Below are 18,939 nucleotides of genomic sequence, written 5' to 3'. Positions count from 1 at the left end.
GTACAATTCCATTTATGTGAAATTTCCAGAAAAGGCAAATCTATAAAAAACAGAAGCAGAATCATGGCTGTTTTGGGGCTAGAATTGGCTATAAGTGGACACAAAAGATCTTTTGGGGGTGATGGAGAGTTGGCAAATTTCACACAACTGCCGATTTATTAAAATTCCTTAAATTGTGTTTTCAAATAGATGAGTTTTATGGTATGTAAATTATGCCTTAACAAAGCTTTTTACAAACAACACAATAAATGAAGACCTTTATTACTTCTGTTTAGCTCTTGCTCTTCCTTGTCTGATTAGAAATCCCGAACGGGCTACATGTCACCCAGCTGCATTTTTTCTTTTTACAAGTAGGTGAGGAAACTGGATAAATATGTTGCTGGAACAGGGAGAGGTTTGGCCCAACAAAGCCAATGCATTGCCAGAATTTTCTTTAGCTGCAGGCACACTAGTCACCTTATCTGTAGGGGAGGACATGGCTCATTCACTGAGTTATGCCCTGCACCTACCAGCCTTCCTTTCATGTAGGTGGCTCTGCGGGCGAATGACCAGTGTGTGCTCCTGTTGTCCTATGCATGCTGGGGGATTGTGTTGTATGTAGGGTATTGTACTGTCTCGATCCCAGGAGACAAAGGCACTCTTTGTTAAAGTGGAGCTAGTCTTACCTTAAAGGATAGGATCATTTCTTTGACCACAGATCTCTACCTTACTAAATGATATGCCCTTACATCAGACCAAAAAAGAACAGGAAGCCCATAGGGAACCTTCTGATTTTCACCTTGGTCTTCTGATGCTGCCTTTGAAACATACCCTGGAGCTTGCTCCAGAACTAGAACTAGAAGATGACACTTTTCATACGGGATCAACCAGGAGTTGGGGGGATAGAAACTTTGGCCAGAAGCCTGTGATATTGTTCCAGTCCCAGGGGAAAACAATAAACTATTTTTTTTTCTTTTTTTTGCTTATCAAATTGGCAAACTGGCAAAACTTAGGATGTACATACTGTTCTAATTTGGAGTACTTAGGAAATAATGGGCTTGAGTCCCTAATTTGGGTGGCTTAATTTGTTTCCCACAATACCTCTACAAAATGTTTCGCCCTGGTGGTTTAGTTCTGCCCTGTGGCTCCAGCTACCTTTCTGTTTTCACGTCTTTGACTCCCTTGTTTACACCTGATTTATTTAAGGGTGTATTCACCCTTCTATTTTGTTCAGCTTGATTTTTTTTTTTTTTTTATTGTGGTAAGAACACTTACTGTGAGATACACCCTCCTGATAAATTTTTAAGTGCACAAAACTGTGTTGTTAATTACAAGGCATTATGTTGTACAGTAGTTCTCTAGAACTTACTAATCTTGAATAACTGAAACTTTGTTGAACAATAACTTCCCGTTTCTCCCTTCCCCCAGCCCTTGGCAACCACCATTCTACTTTCCATTTCTAAGTCTATTTTAGATATCTACTGTAAGTGGAATCATGCAGTATTTGGGCTTCTGTGACTGGTTTATTTCACTTAGTATAATGTCCTCTAGGTACATCCATGTTGTCGCATATGGCAGGCTTTCCTTTTCATAAAGGCTGAATAATATTCCATTGTGTGTATATACCACGTTTTCTTTTTCCATTCATCCATCAAGGGACATGTAGGTTGTTTCCTTATCTTGGCCATAAATAATGAATGTGGGAGTACAGATATTTCTTTGAGATCTTTATTTTAATTCTTTTGGGTATATACCCAGAAGTGAGATTGCTGGATTAAATGGTAGTTCTATTTTTAATTTTTTGAGAAACCTCCATCCTGTTTTCCACAGCAGCCACGCCATTACACATTCCCCCCAGCAGTGTACAAGGATTCTAATTTCTCCACATGCCTGCTCACACTTGTCTTGATTTTTTCAAAATATAATGTCCACCTTAACTGTTGTGAGGTGATACCTGATTGTGGCTCTGATGTGCATTTCCCTGAAGATATATATTCACCCTTCTAATACTGGTGCCTGGCAATGCCTAGAACACAGCAGATGCTCACTAAATATTTGTTGAATGAGTGGGTTAAGCCATAAGAAACTCCATCCTCAGTACAAGCACAAATGAAGATACAATATGAGCTATTGGGGACAGGGTGACTGTGACACAAAAGCAAAAGGTCTCCGGGCTGGTGGGATTTCTATCCTTCTGGTTTAATATTAAAAGGCTGACAAAAATGGCTAGGACCCAGGGATTTGGATAAGTTCACCATGGTGGAAAGAGATAAGTGTTTTTAGAAGGAGTGAAATTAAAATATTTTGCATATTCTTTTAAAAATCATTACAGTATCTTCAATATTTGGACTTGCTAAATGCTTGTGCTCTGGAGGCAAAAAGCCAGGAATTTTTTTATTCAATCCCTCTCATCCTCCAAACCTCTGCCTACACAACTACCTTTACTAAATGTCTGATTTATTCTAGGATAATTTTTTTTCAACAAATATTTGTTGTTTCCCTCCCGGCTTTGCCTCTCCGTAGGTTTTTGCACTCCTTTTGCTCACTCACCCTCCTCATCCCCCATCTCCTATGACAGCTGCTCTGCCCTTACCTAACCCTTTCCGCAGATGGGGATCTCTGTGGGAGCAGCATCTCTTTGTGTCCCGTGCAGAAACTAACACTTAGGTACTAACATTTGTTTACTTGGACTGAATAATCGAATCATTTGATTAGTTTCAGAATAGTTTGTTAGGCAAGGGAGGCAACTCTGATGAAATGGCTTATTTTAAATGCCATTTAATGCACTATTTAAAAATAGCTCTTCTTCCAGAAACTGATGTCTATACACATGTGTTGTGATTCAGTTTAAAATAGAAAAGCATTTTTTCCTAAAAAACTTTCACACTAACTTGATAGTTATAGAGAGAATATTTTCAGTTGACCAAGATTATCAAAACAATGCCTAATTCCAGGAAGAGAGGAAGAAATAGTGGTGAAATTCGACCTCTTTTTAAAAGTGCTGCTATGAAAATATACAATCTAGTAAATAATATTTTGTTAGTTTCATATTATCTATAAACAGTTTCAGTGGAAATCTTTGTTTTGTTTTGTTTTGTTTAAGGCAGGGTCTAGCTCTGTCATTCAGACTGGAGTGCAGGGACCTCATGGCAGCCTAGACTTCTCCAGGGTTCGCCTCCTAAGTAGCTGGTACTACAGGCCTGTGCCACCACATCTGGCTAATTTTTTGCATTTTTTGTAGAGATGGAGTTTCACCATGTTGGTCAGCCTGGTCTCAAACTCCTGGATTCAAGAGATCCACCCACCTCGGCCTCCCAAAGTGCTGGGATTATAGATACGAGCCACTACATAGGCCCTGGAAAGCTTTTCTGATATCTTTCCCATACTCCTGTTGGCATGAGTATTTCTGGAAGGACCACAGTTTTCTGCTTGTATCTAGCACAATAAAAGAAGCAACATCAATTGGGTGATATTTGTGTGAAGTGGATTCTAGTCTTGACTTTGGCAATAAATAAATGAGTGATCCTGAACAAGTCTCTCAGGACCTTAACTTCCTTATCTGAATCTGTATTATGAGGCAAGTGAGCATCAGGATCTATGATCTGCAGCTTGTAGGATTTCCAGCCTCCGTCTTACTTACCAATGCCCATGGCTGAGGCTGTTGGGTTCACTTCACTTTCTTGTTTCCTTCTATGCAGCAGCATCCCAACCACTCTCAAAAGAGCCAGAACCAAGTTTCTGGAGGCTGAGCAATGCCCAGTCCAGGATGGGAAGGCTTTCTTATCATTCTTGGGATGGGGGCAGGGAAAGGGCAGGTGAAAAGACCTAAGCACCCAGGGCAAAGACTGGAGAAGAAATTGCAGTAAGAATGGATCCTGCATGCCCAGCATCTTGGAGTGGAGGGGAAGAGAAAGAAATGGGGTGAGAGCAGAGAAAAGTAGCTGGGCAGGGTAGCTGGGCAGGGGACCTGTGCTCAGGTTGGCTGGGCTCCAAGTCCTAGGGCTGTCAGTAGGAAGCTTGGATTCTTACACAATACCCACTCCTTTCCAATCCCCACAAACTCTAGAATAACCTAGCAGACTTGCTGACAGCCAATCCTGGCTTAAAAGCTCCATCACATTAGAGGCTAAGTGTAAATAATACCAAGTAAGGATTAGATCTCTTGGAGGAAAGAACAGGACAGTGTTGTGAGTCTAAAGTGGTAAGAAGCCCCTCTTCATCCTCCCTCACCAGAGGAAGAGTCTGAGAATAGAACTGGCCCAGGAAAAGAGACCCATAGGATCTTTCCTTTTTTCCCCCCAGTTGGAGCTCACGCAAGCCCACCTGGGCCCCAGTGGATTTTGTTTCCTTGGGGGTTTACCTCCATGGCTGGACTTCACACTTCCCCTGGCCCTCATTCTTCTTTGGATTGCATCCATCTCTTTCTTTTCAGCCTGGCGGCAATATCCTTTTAAGTTGGGGAGGGGAGAAAGTTACAAGGGGAGGCAAATAGGTGCCACAGCTTCAGTTCCTGTATGATTTTGCTTGGGGTAGACTGGACCTTCCTTCCATTTTTTTAACAGGTCTAAATAAAAAACCCAACACATAAACAGTGCAGGCAGTGTTTCCCAGCATGAGGTACGTCAGGTATTTTAAGGGAACACTATGCTTCTCCATTTCTTCTTAATGCCTTGAGTCTTGCTTTTCAGTCTTGGCTGATAGCTGGGAAATATGGACGTGCATATTGCCTCTGCTTGTCTTGTCTAGTATTTAGTTTTTTGAAAGCTCTCCTGACAAGGCAGGTAGGCTGATGTTTCCTGATACATTCTTTACACCACTCCTCCCACAGTTAGACCTTTTTTTCTTTTAAAAAGAAAATTGTTTAAAATATATTTCTAATAGCTCGTGACTATTAAAATCTAAGTGCTCTGCCCTTTCTGCTAAATCCAGGATCCTATTCTTGCTTCTCCAGGACATGATTATATTTAGAGTTAGGGTGTTGTTGAGAATGGCAACCCCTATATTACCTACTTTTCACTTTGGGAAAACCCACAGAAAAGTTTCTCTTAGATCTGAGTGTGGGAAACCTTTTGCTTTTCTTTAAAACAGTACATTTTTACACGTGATAATGTGATTTTTATCACAACCATGTTTCTTTTTATATTTTAAATTGATACATATTTGATATACATATTTTCAGGTTTATGTGATAATTTGATACATTCATATAATCAAATCAGGGTAATTGGGATATCCATCACCTTAAATATTTATTTTTTCTTTATGCTGGGAATATTCAAATTATTCTCTTCTAGCTTTTTTGAAATGTGCAATTGATTAATGTTAACTATACTCACCCTACTGATCTATTGAACACCATTTCATGTTTCTTTTTTACATCGGCCCAACTCTATTATGGTAGTAATTGTGTGAAACCCTAGAGTGTGCCCTGCTATGGAATAATTCTCATATTGGCCTCATCTTATCATTATCTAACTGTGTGTGTGTATGGTTTGATTTCTCTTAGTTTTGGAAAATGGTGTCTCTCTAATCTGTGTATATTTCAGGCTATTCTTTTTTTCTTTTTTCTGAGATGGAGTCTCGCTCTGTTGCCTGGGCTAGAGTGCAGTGGCACGATCTCGGCTCACTGCAACCTCTGCCTCCTATGTTCAAGCGATTCTCCTGCCTCAGTCTTCCAAGTAGCTGGCATTATAGGTGCCCGCCACCATGCCCGGCTAATTTTTGTATTTTTAGTAGAGACAGACTTTCATCATGTTGGCCAGGCTGGTCTTGAACTCCTGACCTCAGGTGATCTGCCCACCTTGGCCTCCCAAAGTGCTGGGATTACAGGTGTGAGCCACTGCATCCAGCCTTCAGGCTATTTTTTTAAAAAAAGCTTTTGATTTTGAATTAATTTTTGACTTATCCAAAAGTGCAAACATAGAACGGAGAGTTCCTGTGTACCCTTCACCCGTTTTTTTTTTTTATTTTTAATATTGTTCTGTTGAATATGCTTGTGAAAGTCACCTAAAATTCTTTTTGAAACAAGGCTCATAGTGAACACTATTTTGAACACTCAGATGTTGTGTGCATCAAAACAAATGGGATGGAAATGACCAATAAGGTTATCTCAGGTAGGGTGATATTGGAAGGATGACCTAGCTTAACACTGAACTGACCCTTCATGTCCCAATAATTTGCTCAAAAGTGATTTGATCACAAGCAAATAAGAACCAACCAATGTGTTCCAAAGAAAAGGAGCCAGTAGGACAATATGGTTAAAAGTCTTAATTTATGGAAACTGGATTTAAAATATATTAGTAATTAGTATTAATCATGGGATTGAGTCACAACCCTTTATGTGGCTTTAAGCATTTTGTCCACATATCAGATTTTTCTATTTATAATTATAATAACCCTTAATTTGCTTCTGGCCAATGGAATATTAGTCGAAATCATCAAAAAGTCCAACAGTTTAAAGCTTGCTTATATGTGGTTTATATTGAAAGTTATGAAGCATTGTTATGGTATGATCCTATTTTGCAGGGGGTCAGGGGTGTATGTGTGTGTGTGTGTGTGTGTGTTTATAAATGTGTATGTATGTGTATGTGTGTAGGCATGATAAAAACTACCTGAGAGGAAATCACTCAAAGTTTCAACCAGGTAGGTGATTTATAATGTCCTTTTTTTTTGCATATCTGTATTTTCTATTTTTTTAATTGAGTAACATTGCTTTTATACCAGGGGAAAATTAACAAAGAACTGAAATAATAAAATAAAGCATGGAACAAAATATATAATTCCCAGTTTTAATAGATTTCCCTATTACTTGCTCTTTAGGTTGTTTTAGCAAGTTCAATTTTATTGGTTATTTAGGTTGTTTCAAATATATATTGTTGTTGAACAATTCTCTTTTCCAACTTTTCGGTATTGTAAGAAGCAAATAACATAAATAATTGGCAAAAAAGGAACCAATTGTGACAATCAGACGAAAATGCTGATGACGCACAGAGAACTGCCTCACTACCTTGTGATACATACACACTAAAATTACCAACACTGAAAAACCAGTGATTGTATTCACCCATTTTCAATTAAGTATTATTTGTACCAACTGTTCTGTTGACAAAGTTACTTTTAAAATAAAAGTTTTTACAATAAAATTTAAAGTAAACTCTAAGTACTTTTTATTCGGTCAAATTATCTTTTTCATTTAGCCAAATTGTTTTCAGCCAAATTATCTGCTGTAGTTTGTGAAATTTGAAACATTTTGACATTTCCAGTCAGGACTTAATGTGCTGATAATTCACAAAAGTCCTGAGATGTGAAGCAAAAAGAAGGCTTTCATTAATCCTGGGGCCAGTCTACGTTCTGGAATATGTCCATCGTACAATCTGAGGAATGGGCAAGGGTTATATTCTGCAGAAAGTTATATAGCAAACTAAACAAATGCAGTAACTGGTGGAAGCCTGGTCAAATTGAAACTGGAACAAGAATAAACCTTTACTTTATTTATACTTTAGGTGACAAGGTAGCACATTTGTACATGATAAGGCTGGTCTGGGGATGGAGGGAGTCCCTGCTCTGACTGTGACTCAGTGAGACTGTCTGCCTGGTCCTAGTCCATGAGAAAAGCATGCTATGATCTCACTGAAGTCTGAAGTGACTCTGAAACTTCGCAATAAAAAGAAAATTTCATCCTTTAAGATGCTGAGTTACCAGAGAAGTCACAAGGATAAAATGAATGATGGAGGTTTCTGGCAGATGTTATCACCATATTCATAGCATCTAGCCTTTCGTGTATATTGACAGTCTTGGGACTCAGTCTCCTAACTGGTTAGTAACTAAAGATGCCTTGGAGAAGAGACTTGAGAGTCCATATTTTTCACAGAAATTCTTTTTGAGCCACATTGACATTCCTAAAACACTGCACATACTGATGCTATGGTTTCAGGGTCATTTGGTCTCTAATACCTGCAAACTTTGCCTGCCCCTAGCATAGTTTTAGAGCATTTGTTTAAAAACAACACCCCAAACTAAAATCTTACCTGCATAAACCAATCATATCTGTGGTTTGGAAAACAGGCCAGGAGTTTAGAGTTCTATTTCTAACTATGCAGCTAACTTCCCGGGTAGACTGGAAGAAATCTTTGATTCCTTTGCTTCTTAGTTTCTTCATATTCATCCATCCTTCTGAAAGGTATTCCTTAAGTATCAGGACCCTGTGGATACAAAAATAAATAGAACCTAGTTCCTTTGTCAAGATCCTTGGAATTTCAGGGACAAGACAAACAATAATCAAAGATTGCAATCCAGTGTGGTACGTTTGTTGTTGGAAGTAGGCACTGAGTGCTAGGGGAGCATACAGATGGAATGTGAAATCAAGCTTGGAGCTGGGGAGGTGAGTCGGGGACCACATCAAAGGAGTAGTGATATCTTCCTGCAAAGTTAAACTCTGTAAAATGAGAGGGCTTATTGGTGGATCCAGAAGAATATTTAATCTATATTCCTATGTTAATTGAAGAGATGGTAATTTGAGGTCTCTATACAGGGAGAAGTTTTTCCAGAGCTATAAGAAAGAAGCAAAGTACAAACAAATTTGCCTAATATATCCATAGCTGCTTATTCCTAGAGAGTGATCTAGCTCTTAAGATCTTTCTAATGTGCTCCAAGAAGAAAATATTTGTTCTTGGGACACTCCTGTCACTTAATATATTTGTCTTTAGACATTTGAAGGGTATCTGGCTTTCATAAGAAGTCCTAGTCACCTGTGTCACTTTCCTCTCAACAGCCCCTTTCTTTGCACATTTCCTTGTAATGAACTATGAACTCTAGGTTCAATCATTCAAGGGCTGTAATATTCACATGAAAGCAACACCAAACTTTGTCTCCATTTATAGGTTCATGTCAAAGCTAGTTTTTCGCTAAATGTCTCTGGTTGCCATTTGATTTGATTTTAAAATAATACTTCACTTTTTTAAAAGTTGCTCTGTTCCAAGTCTTAACTCATTGTAGACACAGTTATAAAATCATAAGTAGACAAATAATTCTCATTTCTTGCACATATGTTGGTTTCTTCCCAATGTCCACTCTTCCTCTTCTTTTTCCCAGGAGAGTTTCAATTTGGTCCAGGATGGATACTAGTTAGCCAAGGTTAACTTTAAGAATTCTATCCCTTTAGTCAGTGATTGACTTAGGAAAGGGCAATTCTGGTACCTTTGGGAGAAGTCAGCTGGCAAGCCTCTGGAAAAGGTTTCCTTCTCCTAAAAGAGACACAGAAGTTGATGTTCTCTCTCCTTTTTGGGAACATTGGTGCATCTAGATGTGGCCCTGGAACCACAGCAGCCATATTGCCACCAGCTGGAAGACAAAGCCAACAGTGGAGAAGACAGAGCTGGCCGAATTCCCCAGGAGTAAAATGTAGCCCTTGTGGTACCCTTCCTGGACTGTATCCTACTTGGAGTCTTCTTGTTCTGGGAGGCAATAAATTTCTTTGTTATTTAAGCCATGATGAATCAGCATTTTCAATTATTTGCAACCAAAAGCATCCTAAACAATAGCCAAGTATGCATGGAAGTTCATGCACTTCTCTCACAGAACATTATGTCAGACATTTAGTTCTAGGAAACAGGCTTATCTGATTTCTCAGTTGGAGGAAGCAGGCTTATCTGATTTCCTAGCTCCTGGCAGATTAGAAATAGCAAGTTAGAAATAGAGAAAGTTAGAGACAGGCAGCTGGACAGAGAAGGGAGAGAAACAAAGGCAGAACCAAGAACTCAAGAGGCAGCATTGTGGAGTTATTTAATGCTGGGGCAAACAATTTCTCCCATCTCTGTAGCTCTTGTGGGTATGAGAGCATAGTTCAGTGACTAACCCATAATGACAGTCATGTGTCTGTCATCAAAGGAAGTTTGCTTTCTGTTTAAAGTACTCTGTTTCAGAAGGGGGTGAAGCTGAATAGTATTTAAAAATATTTCTTTGTAAACAAGGAAAAGCTTACATGATTAAAAGGATAAGCTTATCTGAAAAGGCACACAGAGAACAAACTCACTCCCTGGCTATGCTAAAAAAAATGAGTGCTAATTATATATGCAAATGAAACCTATTAAAAAGTTTGCTTCATCCAGAGAAAAGGGAAGAAAAAAAAAAATCAGGCAGTAGTTTGATTGCTGCACAGAGCAGCTCATTTCAGTTTTGGTCCCCATGAGAAGCCCCAGCAGAGAAGCAAAGCTAAGAAGTGAGGACATGGTGTTGCTCTTCTGCAAGTGACTTTATTTTGGCTCAGCGGCTCAGCAAGCCTGCCTAAGCTGTTTCCTCAGAAGCCTGCCAGTAGGAAGTAAATAAGCTGCTTGACTCTACTCATAGAGGGGGTTGAGCACTCCTAATTAAAATGTAAATAATTCTCAGGGCCAACAGCTTGTAGAGGAAAATGACTGGAAAGATCACAGAAACTAAAATTGCACCACGCAAAACAGGTTCTAAGTCTTTGTCTACACAAACACTAAGCCTACCAATTGATTTAGTCACCTCCATGAGAAATCACTGAAACCAGGTTATTTGCAACCACGCACCAGGAACCAGGTTGCTGCTGCTGTACTCTGGTGACACCATGGACTAAAGCTGAGGGTGACTTGCTTACCGAGTCCACGGGGCATGGACAACTCAAAAAACAAGGGCTTTCCGCAATCAGCTGGTGAATCTGTGGTCCCACACAGCTCTGCCCCAAGGGTTAGGATAGCTCCTCCTGCCCAGCTCATCAGAGGTCTGGCCAGAATCTTCCAAGGCTTATATGTGGAAGATGAGCTATCTGGACAGGCCCCACCCAACAGAGTGTTACTTTGGTTTTAAAATCACCCTTCACATGGATGCAGCTGGAAACCATCATTCTTAGCAAACTATCACAAGAAGAGAAAACCAAACACCGCATGTTCTCACTCATAGGTGGGAACTGAACAATGAGATCACTTGGACTCGGGAAGGGGAACATCACACACTGGGGCCTATCGGGGGAGGGGGGAGGAGGGAGGGATTGCATTGGGGAGTTATACATGATATAAACGTTATGCACATGTACCCTAGAACTTAAAGTATAATAATAAAAAAAAAAAATCACCCTTCATTTGAGAAGTACCCTGAAACTTTAATATGCAAATAGCAGCTAAATCAAAGGAAAAGCCCAATACTGTTTCTAATTACCAACAAATGCATATGTGTCTTACACATGGTAGGTACTCATAATTTTTTAAAATGAATAAGTGATCTATTAACCTAAGTACTACATGAGGGAAACATAGAGAGAATTAAATAATTTTACTAAGAATGAAACTTAAGGCTATTGAATTTAGTGGTTTTCAATGGCATTTTTGTTTTCTTCATGCTAGGATAATGCCATACATGCTAGGATTATCTTACTGGTAAATTACTATTGTTGTTGTTAGACAACATTTTGTCGGCATTCTCCTATACACTCCACACTCACTATTTCATTTTATTGCCACAATAGCGTGGGTACAATTATTAACCCTATGGAAAAAAATGAGGCTTAGAGATGCAGAGTAATTTATCTGAGGACACAGAGGAGGACTTGCTGGGTCACCAGGTAAACCAGTTCATTCCCATGGCACAACTACATATTTACTGATCATAGTTGTACTGAATTTTTTCCAGATTTTCTTTCATTTTTTTAAATAGAAGAGACTGAAGATTCTCTCATCTGCATTCTGATATATTGTTTTCAGGAAGAGGGAAAAGTGGAATCATAGAGGATGGTGAGAAATTATGTATGTTCATGAAGTGTCTTACATGTTTGTCATCAGAAGTGAAAAGATCATGACCCAATTTTAGAATTACTTATTCAGGCAACTCTATTATAATGAGTTACTTCAACACTATAGTGTTCTCCCATTCTAAATTCTAAAAAAATATTAATGTATTTTTTTAATTCTCCGGATGCTTACTTGATTTTTCAGGTTGATTTTTTTGAAAACAGACTTAAACTTTTTTGACATTCTATATTCATTCATTCATTCATTCACATAATTACTATTTATTGCCTTCACAATGTCTGTACAATACTGTGAGGGTTAAGACACCAGCAGTTTCTATTTTTCTTTTTTTTTTTGAGACGGAGTCTCGCTCTGTCGCCCAGGCTGGAGTGCAGTGGCCAGATCTCAGCTCACTGCAAGCTCCGCCTCCCGGGTTTACACCATTCTCCTGCCTCAGCCTCCCGAGTAGCTGGGACTACAGGCGCCTGCCACCTTGCCCGGCTAGTTTTTTGTATTTTTTTAGTAGAGACGGGGTTTCACCATGTTAGCCAGGATGGTCTCGATCTCCTGACTTCGTGATCCGCCCGCGTCGGCCTCCCAAAGTGCTGGGATTACAGGCTTGAGCCACCGCGCCCGGCCAGTTTCTATTTTTCATACAATCTTTCTTGAAAGTTTCATTTTTCTTCTTCAACAGCTGTTTTGGGTTCACAAGACATATAGGGTTTGATTTTGGTGACCTCCAAATGAGTCCAACCTGCACTGCCTTCTGCATATATAAGGTAGCTCATAACCATGTTTTTGAATACTGTGTCTTACTATTTTTTTTGTGTGTGTGTGTGTGTATATATATGTCTTTTGTAATATATGTATGTTACATATATAACATGCATATGTTAGATGTTACAAACACATGCCCAATGTTACAGCAATACAAGCTTGCTGGGAAAAAAGTATTAAATCACAAGAAGTGTATAAAGTTAAAATGAAATATTTCAGAAATTTTATTGCCAGAGGTAATCATTTTTAAAAGTTTAGTGTTTTATATTCCATATTTTTAAGTTGACTATTTTGTGAATTCATTGCTCTGTTCCCTCCCCCACTTCTGTGTGACCTCTTTCCTTGGTTTTTTATTGGCCCTCTCTGCTCAATTTGATTCCACTTCCTGCAGTTACTCCTCTGGGTGGGCCCCATCCTGCAAGGGAGTTGCTGTTCTCAGGTCCGCTCTTTTGTGGGTCACTTTGTCTCACATCTTTCAGACATCTAGTTACTTTCCTCTTCATTCACCTGATGGACACTGTCTGTGGTTTGCCCCTATCTGCTTTTATTTAGTGGTTTGGGGGGTTATCTTATAGCCAGTTTGGTTGCATATGTTGTTCATGGGAATTTGGGTTTACTATTTCATTGTTCTGTATGTTTTTATGTAAAATACAGAAAGATTCAAAAGCTATGTTACTGCTACTTCCATCTTCTCAGAGTCTCCCTCTACCATCAGACTTCCTTCTTTGAATAACAGGTTAAAGCTAGTAATGGAAGATGATCAATGTTATCCTTAACTGGCCCCAGACTAATTAATATGGTGCTACTTAAGATAATGTTTGCCAACCTTGCATGTACATCAGCAACACCTTAGGACCGTAAAACTGCTGATCCCCAAGAGCTCTCCTGGTTTAATTGGTCTGGGGTAGTGTGTTCTCACATGATTCCAGTGTGTTGATAATCACTGATATGAAGAAAACAAAATTAAAGCATTTCAACTCCCTTAGCAATCTACTGAGACTAAGCCAATTACTGTGTGCTCAATCTGCACATTAAGTGTGGTCCCTTTCCTCACTCTAACCTCCTATGTCTCAGGTGAGGCTGACTCATTCTCCAGCAACTAGAGTAGCCAAGTCATCCTTACATGGCCAATCAGTGTACTTCATGCTTGTCCAAGGATAGACATGTCACCCAAGCTGAACCAATACAAAATTTTCCCCATGATATTCGCTAGAGTTATTATGCATCATTCTCTTTTTACAGAAATTGTGAGTTTCAAGATCAGTGTAAACAACTTCCTTTTGCCATCTTTACCCCTAAATAAGGAGAATCTGCTTGGGAATGAAGCTTAGAGAGGAAAACATTTGACAGGTGGAAAGAGTAAAAAAAGTATTCTGATTACACTATTGATGGGATTTTTAGGGGTCCAAATATAATACCTTACTTTACCTAAATTCAGAACAAATTTAGAGATAAATGCAGGCTAGGTAATTGGAAAATAAATAGTTTTATGATTGAGAAGCTGATTGAGCTCATGGCTTTGGATTGCAGCCCAAAAGAATTCTCTAACACTCTCCTCCTTCGTTTATCTTAGTTCATGCTTCTACTTCGTTCTCCTTAACGCAACAGGCCACTGGCATGGCTGGAATCTTTGGATCTTGTCCTCCACTGCGGACTGCTTAGCACAAGGAAGGCAGACGACAAGAGAGACAAACTAATCAGAGAGAATGAAGGGCACTGGAAGAGCTGAACCATGCCCAGTCATGGCTTACAGTTTGGTGAGGTGAGTTTCTGCTAGATCTTAGATTCCTCTTGTCTCTTCTATCCCAACACACCTGCAGACCCAGATCACTCTTCCTACCTTCGGGAGAAATAAATGAGCACAGTGAGAGAAGGTGTGAGGGTTCTGTTCATGCTTGCTCATCCTGAGAAAGAAAATGGGGAATAAGTATTCTCCACTTAAAAGTGTTTGAGCCTCTGAATCCAGCAACATATGAAGCCAGCTGCACTCCTGAATTTCCGAGTAGTGATCATATACATTTTCTTCCTTTCTTTAAACGAGTTTTACTTAGGTGTTTGTCATTTGCAAACCCACAGTCTTAATTAATACATTAACTAGTTTTCTTCTGTTTAATAAAATTAAATGTCAAGAGCCATGGATGGAGTGACTCTAAGGAAAGACCATCCTTTCTTGTGCTGTAAGTGGGCCTACTTTAAGTGCACATTAGGCTTCATATGTTGGATTTGGATCTGATTGTCCTTTGGGATCTTCATAACATGGCTTTGTCTGAAGGCCTTCCACTGCTCCTCCACCCCTGCCTTTTGGTCTGGTATAGCAACAGTTTCATTGACACTGGTCCTACTGTGCTGCACCGTCCATTGTAGTTCTATACTTCCGAACCTTTTAAAAACTGTACTTTGATTAACGCTCCTCAAGTATTCTACTTTTAAGCTTTGAATGAAGCATCTTTTTCCATTAGTTCACGACTGATAGCAGATCAGTCATTATGTTACATTGACACAGTTATATCTTGGCTGGCACTAAAATGTTCTTAAGAGTGTTGACATATTCACTTTCAAATATATCTACTATACAAAGGTCAAAACCTTTGAATATATTGTCAGTTTTTTCCTTCGATAAGTACAAAATTTGGCTATTTAAGAAAGATCAAGTTTTCACAAGAAATAGTTATTTTCTCTTGGTTAGATTAACAATAATAATAAAACATGAACATCTAAACAGGAAGAAATATTTGCTTATCTCACAATTCTTCCAGTGGTGAGAAGACCTTAAAATTTTTATTTAGTTGATTTAAACTGTAAGTATTATTTTAAGATATCACATAAAAAAGAAAACTGAGCAAAAAGTTTTTCTGCGGGGAGGTGTAATATGCTATGGCTTTTTGGGTACTATTCCCAGATGAGTGTATTCATTTTTTCTACTCTTTTCTCTCTTTATTCCTCTTTGACCAAGGGTGAAAAAATATAAAATGTTATTCCTAACCTCCATTTTTTTCTCATTATCTATCTACTAACTTCATTTGATATTAAAAGAACATACATAATTAAAACTGCTGCTTGGCAGGGAATTTTAAATGGTACTAATGTGCTGCTAAGGTTTTCTTTTAGCTACTCAATGTAAACAAGTCAATACCTTTTGCTGCATCCCCAAAAAACCAATGAGAAAACATAATAGGAAAAAGAGACACTCCATGCACAATAGTACAAAAGGGCATGAAATATTTATGACCAGCCTTAACAAGAAATGTGCATGACCTAAATGAAGACAATTATACAGCTTTATTAAGAATATAAAAAAGATGAACGATGACAATAAAAGTTAGCCTTTCCACATTCTTCATGCTGGGCTCTATGCTCCATGCTCCCCTGTGTCACCTCCTTATCTATGAAGCAGAGAAGCCCTGTAGTAGCTGGCACACTGCTCGTGAGCCCGACTCAGGCCTCAGGCAATTTACTTAACTTCCCTGTGCTCCAGTTTCTGCATCTATAAAACCAGGACAGGGAAAATACATACTTCACAGGATTGTGGTGAGATTTAAATATGTCACTACAAAGTGTTTAGTATAGTGCTGGGCAAATGGCAAGTTTATACTAGTTATGTTCACCATTTCTTATAACAACCCCATGACGCAGGCGCCATTATTATAATCATGTTACAGGAGAGGAAACTGATTATCAGAGAGGATAGCAGCTTGTCTAATATTATCCAGCAAGTAAGCGACTGAGATTCCTAGGCTCAAGAGCTAGGACTTGTGATTTATTACATATCTGTGTTTTCAGAGAAGGCAACGGTCATTTTTATGACACTTTCTGGAATAATTCTAGAGTTTATCTTAAAGAATAAACAGGTAAAGTTTTGTTTTGTTTTGTTTAACTTTTTTTGAGATGGAGTCTCGCTCTGTTGCCGAGGCTGGAGTGCAGTGGCGTGATCTTGGCTCACTGCAACCTTTGCCTCCCGGATTCAAGTGATTCTCCTCAGCCTCCTGAGTAGCTGGGGCTATCGGCATGTGCTACCATGCCAGGCTAATTTTTTTGTATTTTTAGTAGAGATGAGGTTTCACCATGTTGGCCAGGCTGGTCTTGAACTCCTGACCTTAAGTGGTCCTCCTGCCTCAGCCTCCCAAGGGGCTGGGATTACAGGTGTGAGCCGCTGGGATTACAGGTGTGACCGCTCCCAGCCACGGTGATGGCAATGTTCTTTATCTTGATTTGGTGGTGGTTAAATGACTATAATCCTAGTCAATTTTTTTTTTCATTATACTTTAAGTTCTAGGGTACATGTGCAGAACGTGCAGGTTTGTTACATAGGTATACATGTGCCATGGTGGTTTGTTGCACCCATCAACCAGTCATTTACCTTAGGTATTTCTCCCAATGCTATCCCTCCCCTTCTCCCCCAACCTTTGACAGGCCCTGGTGTGTGATGTTCCTCTCCCTGTGTCCATGTGTTCTCATTGTCCAACTCCCACTTATGAGTCAGAACATGCAGTGTTTGGCTTTTTGTGCGTGGGTTAGTTTTCTGGGAATGATGGTTTCCAGCTTCATCCATGTCCCTGCAAAGGATATGAACTCATCGTTTTTTGTGGCTGCATAGTATTCCATGATGTATATGTGCCACATTTTCTTTATCCAGTCTATCATTGATGGGCATTTGGGTTGGTTGAAGTCTTTGCGATTGTGAATACTGCTGCAATAAACATACATGTGCATGTGTCTTTATAGTAGAATGATTTATAATCCTGTGGGTATATACCCAGTAATGGGATTGCTGGGTCATATGGTATTTCTGGAAACTTAACATTTATAAAGGGTGAATTTTATATGTGAAAATTATACTGCAATGAAACTTGGGGAAAAAGAAGATTTCTATTATTAAAAAGACAAGCAGTCAATTGGGCAGAAATGTATACAAATATGACAGAGTTACTATGTTTGCTGTACCACCAATCAAACCAAACAATCTATAACCTATGACCCAGCAACATCAGTTTTAAGTACACATCCAGAAATGACTACTTACATCTGCCTAAAGACTTGTAAAGAATGTTCATAGCTGCCTTCTTTATAAAAGCTCTATATTGCAAAAAACCCACATTTCCATCAACAGTAAAATGGGTAAATAAATTGTAGTGTACTCATACAGTGGAAAACCACACAGAAATGAAAAAGAATGAACTATACATGCAACCTGGATGAATTTCCCAAACATATGTTGAATGAGAGAAGCTTGACACAAAAGAGTATGTACAAGATGTTTTCATTTATAAGCCTATAAAACAGGCTAAATTTATCTATACCAATAGAAATTAGAATAGTAATTACTTGGGGGTGGTTACTGCTAACTGGGAAGAAGATTGGGGAGCCTTAGTGTGCTGGAAATGTTCTATATCTTGATCTGGGTGTTGGTTACATGGGTGTGTACATGTGTAAAAATGTGTTGAGCTATATAATTAAAATAGGTTTACTTTCCTGTATGTAAATTACACATAAAAATACCTAATCTGAATTAACAAGATGAGCCAAGGATGTGTGATCACAAAAGAAGAAATCAACTGACTTAACTATTATGGACACATAGGTACACACTCCATCTCACTAATCATACAACTGTAAATGAAGTTTTAAAAAATATATGATATCTGGGGTTGAGCAGGATGAAGAAGTTATGGGGAAGATCTTGAGATGAAGATTTGTGGGCAAATAACTGTTAAGGAAGTTCTTAAGTGAGAAACCAGTAAGGGAGTTGGGGAAGTAGAACAGGAAGAGGAAGAAGCCAAGCAAGGGTCCAACTGCAGGTGAAGTTTCATTCTCAGTCTAATTTCACGGGAGTTCTGGAGTGTAACTGACACTGTATGGTTTATTCTGCATCAAGGCAAATAATCTGGGTGTTCCTACTCCTCTATAATTCTGGGGTTGACTACTTGCTGCCCTGGGGTGAGGGGTGGGACATCAACTCCACCCCACCCCACTTCTGGCCCTTAGTGCATCCTGTCTAATGATGTCCTGTAGCCCGAGGGTAGATCTCTGAAGAAGGGGTCTGGTGAATTAGGTTAAGAGTTGAGTGTGTGGAAGCTGGGAGATTCGGAGATAAGCACACAGAAACAATAAAGGGGATCCAGGGAATCCAGTAAGAGCACGGATAGTGTCTCCAGCACTTATGTTGATGCAAGTTTGGAGATTAAGCATGAGGTTGAAATGACTAGTTATGAATGTTGAGCAGCAAAGAAATAAAATGAATGAATGAATGGTCTTTCTCAAAACAAGCCAGTCTTTCCAATAACTTCCCCATACTTTTTCTTTCTTAAAAAAATAGGTGCTTTGTTTCCAAGTTAAACAGAAGATACATATGGGAGATTCATAGACAAAGAGGTGAGGAGCTGATTTGTTCAGAAAACATTCAGATCCTATTCAAATCTTAGAATTTGTTGAGTTATGTATG

General features: G+C 39.1%; 1 long non-coding RNA gene across 4 annotated transcripts in view; it reads right to left on the bottom strand.

The window, feature by feature from the left end:
• Window positions 1–913: 913 nt before the first annotated feature.
• Window positions 914–18,939, bottom strand: part of LOC117094708 — a 49,113-nt gene continuing 31,087 nt past the window's right edge. Inside the window, exons 5-8 of one of the 4 annotated variants that reach the window (XR_004441651.1) lie at window positions 14,252–14,340; window positions 9,175–9,318; window positions 8,007–8,180; window positions 914–4,426 (exon numbers count right to left, since the gene is read on the bottom strand). This is a non-coding gene — a long non-coding RNA (uncharacterized LOC117094708). Of the gene's footprint in view, window positions 4,427–6,668; window positions 8,181–9,174; window positions 9,319–14,251; window positions 14,341–18,939 lie in introns of those variants that run through there. The other 3 variants (XR_004441650.1, XR_004441653.1, XR_004441652.1) reach the window with 3 other exon arrangements.

The sequence above is a fragment of the Trachypithecus francoisi genome, unplaced genomic scaffold (genome assembly GCF_009764315.1).
Source record: "Trachypithecus francoisi isolate TF-2019V2 unplaced genomic scaffold, Tfra_2.0 Lachesis_group13, whole genome shotgun sequence".
In the NCBI taxonomy this organism is placed as follows: Eukaryota; Metazoa; Chordata; class Mammalia; order Primates; family Cercopithecidae; genus Trachypithecus; species Trachypithecus francoisi.
Note: the sequence above shows the minus strand (reverse complement) of the source record. Positions and strands in the feature narration are given on the sequence as shown.